The following is an 8,111-nucleotide window of genomic DNA, read 5'->3' as shown; positions in this document are numbered from 1 at the left end:
TTAAATCGATAGGTATTTATGGAAAAACACCAGAATCTTTATAAATATCTTCATGCTTAAATATATTTTAATTGGCTGCAATAAGAAGAGAAAGACTTAAACAGAAGCCTTGGGATTAATAATTACTTTGCTAAAAGTGATGAATTCTTGGCTGGCATGTTTGCAGGGGGAGGGCTGTGAGTCCCTGAATGGCTGGAACCCTGGCAGAGAGGAGCCCGGGGTGGCGGAAGAGGGGCATCACAGACAGATGCATCCTAGAGAGACTGGAGGACTCCGAGCGTGGGGAAGAGACAGTTAAAGCTTCCCTGTGAGAGCGAGTTATATCACGCAGCGCCAGTGCCAGGTCAGCAGTCTGGCTGGAGCTGGACCGGCTGGTGGCGCCACGCAGTGCCAGGAACCCCTGGCAGCCCTGCAGAGGGTTCTCAGATCCAGATTTCATTCTGCAGCCCCGGCAGTGCTCTGACGACTGCCTCACTCAAGGAAGCTAAAAGCTGTGCTGATGTCTCCCAGATGAGCCTCGTTGGAAGCACAGAACCTCACGGCTCGGAGCCGCTGACACCGTGACAAAGGGAGCCCTGCTCAGGTGAGACAAGGCTCGGGGGTTCGGAGGCTGGTCGGATGGTTCAGGTCTCTGCCGTGTGCATGAGAAAAAGTCTGTCTGCCAGGCTGGACGCTGCTATCAGAGAGACTGATTTGCTGAGTCTTTCAGCATTTCCCTAATTCCTTTTTGAAAAGCAAGAGCTAGACTGATCATGCACCCGGGTCATAAAGCCCCTTCTAAAATCAGGGAGATGGATTTAGAGAGGCTCCAGCCAAGGAGAAATCTAGCTCGGACTCTCAGGTGTGTCAGCCTCTGCCCCGAGTCCATTCAGCAGGTCCTCAGAGGTCATTCCTTTCCGTGTCTGTGAACTCATCATGGAATGCCAGCGATGGAATATTCCAGGGCATGTGGAGTGCTGGGTTCTAGCTCAGAACCTGTCTTAGCAGCACCAGGAAGCTTGTGGTGTCGGGCAAATCACATAACCTCTTGGTGTTTCTGCTCTCCATTGAAAATGATGGTTATGTGTTTGCCATGGCAGGTTTGAGCTCCTTAGGCGTAGAACTGTGCCCTATTTACCTTTGTTTGCTGAGTTCAAGGCACAAGGCCTGGTGTTTGGCAAGCCTAAAAATTATCCCAGGGCTCGGTGCTTTGGGGCAGAAAGGTGATGACAAGAGGCAGGTGTAAATTTGGAAAAGCCATGAGATGTAGGTTAGAGTCTCGGTGACGTCAGCCAGCCATTCAGAGCCCCGTCAAATGACTACAGACGTGTTTTGTGTTGTGTGATGACATCAGTGCAGATGTGAGCCACTCTTAGGCTCACAGTGGGCACTGCAGCAGGTCTCAGCCCTGGTGGCCTTAGCTTTGCGTATGTCAGACCCCAGTGACAGGTCTGAGGCTTGGAGAGGAGACAGGGAGTGATCTCAGGCTGTGGGATGAGGGCATATTTGGAACAGTATGGCCAAAGCCCTGTCATGATGACCAAATGGCTTTGATGACTCTGAGCCATGCCCCAGTCGGAGTCCACCTCCAGGATGACTGATCCAGTGGGCAGGGCTGGGGTTAGGGGGCAACACAGCTCTCTCAGTCAGGGGGATGTTCTTGTTTCAGTACCAAACAGATACATCCAGAAGGCAAATCGGACCGTGTTCACTTCCTGATTAAATCTTCCTTGCCTCCCTCACTGCCTTGGGGATCCTGTTCGAGCTTCCTCCTTTCCCTGACTGTGTTGATATTGGAGAACGTGATCTCCATTCTCTTGCTGTTATACTCCTTTCTGGCCGTATTTCGGGAGATGCCCTGCTTCATTGCTTCCGTGACAACTATTGCTTGTATTTTCCTGCTTGCTTCCCACTATTTCTCATCTGTGTGCCTCTGCTTAAGCTGGGCACTCCCTCCAGTGACCTGAATGACTTGTATTCACTGTTTAAGACTAAGCTCGGCTGCAGCTTCCTCCAAAATGCCTTCTCCTGCTCTTTTAGGTGTTTCTCTCCTTGCCCTGAAAAACACTCAGCATTGTATCTATTATATAAGATTGTATTGCCATTATCTACGCCTGCCACACCCACCTGTGCTCTTTGAGGGCAGGGACTGTGGTTTCACACCCTGATAGATCCAGAGTCTAGTGCAATGTGGAGCCCACAGAAGGGAGAACCTTGTCCACCTGTGGGGAAGAAGAAAGAGCTTCTTCTTCCACTTCCTGGGAAGATAACAGGAGGCTTCCAAGCGTTTCATGGTCCTCAAGGCGACTGTGGCTCTGGTTGACAACAACACTCAGGAGAAAGCAGAAGCCCAGAGCCCAGACACCAGCACTGGGGGGTCTCAGGGAGGCTGCAGCTCCAGGGCTGGGGGACACGGGTGCTCTGGGCTCACTGCGGGGAGAGAGACTCTCACAGGTGAAGGCACCCGGCTCCTCCAGGGCTCGTAGCATCAGCCTTGCTTTGCGCTATGCTGGGTGGGGTGCAGGCTGAACCCTGGACTCACAATGGAAGTAAGATTGAATAGGGGGGTGGACGGTGAGGTCAAGCGCTTAATGAGGGTCAGGTGCATTGTCAAATTATTTATTCCAGCTTTGATTTGCTCCCAGGTGACAGTACGTTGTCTTAGCATTTGGGCAATTTGCACGTTTTTTTAAGGCCCTGACTTTATCCAGAATGGAAGTCTGAGGCCCTCTGGTGTAGACAGTGAGGAGACCCTCCTGGTGGAGGCTGGGTGCATGCATGCAGTATTTCTACTTAGCCATTCGGCAGGGCAAAGAGGACCATAGCCTCCGAGGTTCTTCCTGTTGGATGTGACCATTCTTTGAGCAGAGATTGCTACGAAGGCAAAGCAGGAACGGCGCAGACACCTAACTGAGCCCATGAGGCAGTCTTTGGGTGATGACCAACATCCCACACTGCTTTAGGCAAGAGAGGAAATGTATTGAGTCAGGTGACCAGGAAGATCAAACTCACCTTTAACCCAGCTGTACCCATGGGCTGAATAAAGTCAACAAATGTAAGTTTGTTTTTTGTTCATTTTTTCTCTACTTCTCAAGTTTGCTTTTTTTTTTTTTTTCTTTTCTGAATTTACTTCCTTACAAGCAAACACTCCCCATGGATTGTCGAAGAGAACTCTGCCAGTTCTCATTAGTGACTCCAGCGATGAAAAGGATCCTTTCCCTAGAGTTCACGCACAATCCCTGGGTCCTTTGTTTGGCTCTGCTCGGCTCCAAACACATCCCAAGTACAGCCCTGGGGTCAGGGGATGCAGTGTTCTGAGGGGCGCAGCCTGGGTCAGTCCCTTCCCTGGCCCTGCCCCACCCCCATATGAGAAGTGCGTGCAATAAAGCTGCAACCCAAACTGGCAGAGAAAGAGCGAATCTTAGAAACGATCTGGTTGACTTCCCTCATTTTAGGTTTATTAATGTGGGAAAGGAGCAGTGCTGTGAACATTTTATATACTTACTGATTACAATTTAGAGAATTAAAAGAAGGGAAAGATGAAAATAAAAACCCCACATAATCCCCTAAAATACACATGTACTTCTAATTATTTGATATTTTTCCCAAATACTTTTAAAGTTATCTACATCATTTGAAATATATCAATATTTTGGAGTCCTGAATTTACCTTAATCATTTTTCCTCGTCATTTTTTAAAAATTATTTAATGAACTTCCTTAACACAAAATTATCCATTTTATCAAAATTCGTTCAGCCACTCCCCTAGTATCAATACTTTCTTTTTAGGGATGAAGAAATTGAGGTCTAGAGAAGGTGATATTCCAAGATTAGGAGTAGAGCTAAGACAATCTTGTCTATATCTTATTTACCAAAGTTAACTTACTTATCTAAGGTCTTTATCTATATCTATATCTATATCATCTATATAGATATCTGCAAGACATGAAAAAGTGATACCATTTTTTTTTTCTTTTTGGTGGCTTTAAGAATTGGCAGATAGGCCGGGTGTGGCGACTCATGCTTGTAATCCAGGCATTTTGGGTGGCCGAGGCAGGTGGCTCACCCGTGGTCAGGAGTCAAGACCAGCCGGGTCTATACGACAAAACCTTGTCTCTACTAAAAATACAGAAATTAGCCAGGCATGGTGGTGGGCACCTGTAACCCCAGCTACTTGGAAGGCTGAGGCAGGAGAATGGCTTGAGCCTGGGAGGTGGAGGTTGCAGTGGGCTGAGATTGCACCATTGCACTGCAGCCTGGGTGACAAGAGGGAGACTCTGTTTCAAAAACAAAAACAAAAAAGTGTTATCATATAAAAAAGAGAGACATATTTGAGCTGACTAAAATGCTCCTGCCAAAACGAGGCAGCGTGAAGCTCTGATGCGAAGGTATCCTCAGGGGAAGCGCCGAGGAAGTTGGGTTGGTTACGGGAGGGTGCGGGAGGGCATCAGCAGTGAGCTTTTCTACATGTTGCACAGATAGAGAATATACGAACAATGGACACTGTTCATGAAGGGCACATGTAGGTGTGGCCTCTGCCTGCATATTTTCGTCCATTCGGTAGGATTTCTCCCCTACTCTGCCAGGCACCGTTCTAGGTACTGAGGAGAAGCAGAGAAAAAATAGGTGCTGTGCTCTCAGGGCACTCGTATTCTAGACATGGAAGGGAGCATAGAAAATTAGACAAAGAATGGAAATGAAGACCACCAGCTGGAGACGGATATGAATTCAAATGGTGAGCAACGACACGGACTGGAGAGCACTGGACTGGGACTAAGTTGTCGAAGTGGCTCCTTAGGAGGTGAGGGTTCGTATGGATTGTGATGGAGAAGATGGGTGGGGTGACAGAGCACCTCGAGCCAAGGCGAGCTGGTGCAAAGGTCCTGGGGTAGGTGGTGCGGGGCTTGTTTGAGGAACAGAAGGAAGGGCAGCCTGTGTGGCCAGTGGCTGAGGCTCAAAGGAAGGTGTGGAGTCAGTCTAGACTGAAGTCAGCGAGAGGCAGGGCCAGGTGACGAGTTTGTATTTCCTTCCAAGTGTGCTGGGAAGCTCTAGGGAGGTTTGCAGCTGACTAGTGCCCGCTCTAATTCCATTTGGGAAGATCACACTGGCTTCTCTGAAAGCGCAGATTTCATGGAACCAGGAATGCAGCAGGGAGACTGGTGAGGAGGTGACTGTGAAGGTCCCGGCGGAACACTTTGCTGCCTTGTACCGGCTTGGAAAAATCAGCCGGGAGGGGCTGCGTGGAGCTCAGTCCACAGGCCACAGCAGAACTGAACGGCACTGGTGAGGGGGTGGCGAGTGGTGGCTGCTTAGGCTAATGGGAGAATTAAAGGGAAGCCTTAACATTTTAAAAACATAGGAAAATTTAACACCCAACCTGTTTTTCCTTCATTTTCTACTTCATTCAGGAGAAAAGTAGACAAGTGGGAGATATTGAGATTCAAATAATCCAACACTCAGTCAGATTGCCTCTCGCATCAGCGCAGCGAGGGAGGGGCCTGTGTCACCTCACAGATGGGCCACAGGGTCCTGCAGCTCCTTGGGGGTGGACCTAGGTTTGGAAGCCACTCCTCCTGGCTCATCTGCCCAAAGCCCCGCACCAGCTCTGGGGAAAGCCTCAGGAGAGGCTACACAGGTCTCAGTTGCCTGTGGCATTCGAGTGGCCATGAAGGGTGCAGTTTACGGTCCTGGAATAATTAGAGCCGCGCCAGGCGTCTGCAGAGAAGACACGGTCACTTGTAACTGCAGGGCTCCTGGCTTCGGTTTCGAATTGGCTTTAAGCTGGAGGCTGCTGCTATCTCCCCTCACTTTTCAGACCCAGGTTCCCCTGACTCCTCTCACCCCCCAACCACCTCGTGAGTGACCCCTAAATGAGCAGCTAAATGCACCCTGCACTGAGGGCTTCCAGTGTCTTGAGCCAGCGAAAAGGCACCTTTAGCCAGGCCTAGAGCAAATCAGAATCAGCCTTCCAGGAGTGGCTTCCCAGCCATGAGCCTGGGGGACAGGAGTGGTTTTCCAGCCATGAGCTTGGGGGACAGGAGTGGCTTCCCAGCCATGAGCCTGGGGGACAGGAGTGGTTTTCCAGCCATGAGCCTGGGGGACAGGGATGACTGTAGTGGGGGCTGCCAAGGGCCCAGGTTCTGTGCTGGAAACAGGAGCACCCTGGTGGACTGGGAAATACAGCGCAGATGTGGGTGGCCTCAGTCAGAGCCGCCTCCCCCACATTCCTGCCCAGCCTGTCTCCGGGCTTTCCTTCCAGGCCCTGCAGTTCTGCATTCCTTAGGAAGCTGCCCTATTCCCGCTCTAGGCTGCCAGGAAGCCTCTTCTTCCCCTGAACTTAACAGCGCTCATTATTTACCTTCCATTTTGCACGATTCTGTCACTGGAGTCTAAGAACTCTTTCCATGTGCAGAACAAACATTTGCACATGCCACAGCATGCAGCCAGCCGTCTTGTGCCGTGTGCTGCGCTCCTTTATGCACATTCAATATGAAGTGAACCTTTTCTGTTGCTGGCTTTTTGCAGGGTGTGGGTATCTATCACAGACTTCAATTCTTTGTAAATATTTCAAAGGAAGAAATTGAAAGCGATGATGTAAAGGTTGTGAAATTCCCCATCGGAAAATCAGAAACTGATTAAAACTGGAACATGCAAAGCCCATATCGATTTCAACAGCAAAACCAAAATCAGGACCAGCGACACAATATTTTCATAATTAGAAAGAAAATGAGCTCATGTGAAGAGATGTTATCATCCTGCCTAACCTGAATACGCTTTTGGATCCACGGCAATCATTCAGCTAACGTTAACATAAAAATGAAAGAAATTTTTCCACGTCTGCATTATTAGCAAATGAATTGGACAATTAATATTGCTTTAAAAGGTTTTAATAATCACAATTTTAAGCATTGTATATTTATGACAATATCTTTCATTTTAAAGTTATGTTGACTTAGAGTTTATTTTATGTTAATGCACTCTCTTTCTGCTCCTTAATTATTGTCAAAAGTCCATATTAGGTAGAGATAATTTTTGCTTTTTTGTGGGCTATCAAAATGTATAATCTTGTTAGAATGTATTGGCTCATAATGACAAATTGTGCATTTATTATAGCATGCGTTTTACAAAAAGTAATCTTCTTTAATGTAACCCTATTACAGAAAAAAATCAGTGGTTATTATTTTGGTCCATTTTTATTTTTATTTTTTAAAATGTGCTTTCATGGCTGGGCGTGTTGGCTTATGCCTGTAATCTCAGTGCTTTGGGAGGCTGAGGCAGGCAAATCACGAGGTTGAGAGATGGAGACCATCCTGGCCAACATGGTGAAACCCCATCTCTACTAAAAATACAAAAATTATTGGGGCGTAGTGGCTTGCACTTGTATTCCCAGCTACGCGGGAGGTTCAGGCAGGAGAATCATTTGAACCCGGGAGGTGGAGGTCACAGTGAGCCGAGATTGTGCCACTGAACTCCAGCCTGGCAGCAGAGCCAGACTTCATCTCAAAAAAAAAAAAAAAAGTGTTTTCACAAATACAGAATAACTTATCTACTCATGCTCTAAGATAAGGACTCGCTTACAGATCGCTGCAGAAGCACAGATTGAAAATCACTAATGTTGCCTGAGGGAGGTGGTTAGGAAGTAGTACTAAGATGACTTAAAATGGGTTTTGAGGAATGCACAGGAGTTGGTCAGGCTGTTAAGAAAGAGAAGGACATCTCATAGTGTACAGCCTTTATAAGCACAAAATACGGTGGCAGAACAGTAGACGCTAGAAATAAAAAATACAAAATCGTAGCAGTGTAACGAAAGCTGTAACCCCAGAAGGAAGGCTCCTGTTAATTAATACAAAAGCTATAACCCCAGAAGGAAGGCTGCCTGTTAATTAATACAAAAGGAGGCCAAGTGGGGTGGCTGGCTTATGCCTGCAATCCCAGCACTTTGGGAGGCCAAGGCAGGAGGATCATTTGAGGTCAGGTGTTCAAGGCCAGCCTGATCAACATGGTGAAACCCTGTCTCTACTAAAAATACAAAAATTAGCCAGGCATGATGGTGGTGCACACCTGTAGTCTCAGCTACTTGGGAGGGTGAGGCAGGAGAATCACTTCAATCCATGAGGCAGAGGTTGCAGTGA

At 47.9% G+C, this 8,111-nt stretch overlaps 1 protein-coding gene across 7 annotated transcripts in view; it reads left to right on the top strand.

Moving 5' to 3' along the window:
• The first annotated feature begins 203 nt into the window (after positions 1 to 203).
• Positions 204 to 8,111, top strand: part of LOC116562075 — a 102,408-nt gene continuing 94,500 nt past the window's right edge. For 3 of the 7 annotated variants that reach the window (XR_004273748.1, XR_004273752.1, XR_004273749.1), the window contains exon 1: positions 205 to 583. The gene's annotated coding sequence lies outside the window, so the exon portion shown is untranslated. Of the gene's footprint in view, positions 584 to 8,111 lie in introns of all 7 variants that reach the window. The other 4 variants (XR_004273751.1, XR_004273746.1, XR_004273750.1 and 1 more) reach the window with 3 other exon arrangements.

Source organism: Sapajus apella, unplaced genomic scaffold (genome assembly GCF_009761245.1).
Source record: "Sapajus apella isolate SASKATOON/1434 unplaced genomic scaffold, GSC_monkey_1.0 scaffold31, whole genome shotgun sequence".
Classification (NCBI taxonomy): Eukaryota; Metazoa; Chordata; class Mammalia; order Primates; family Cebidae; genus Sapajus; species Sapajus apella.
This window is presented reverse-complemented; position numbering and strand designations above follow the sequence as displayed.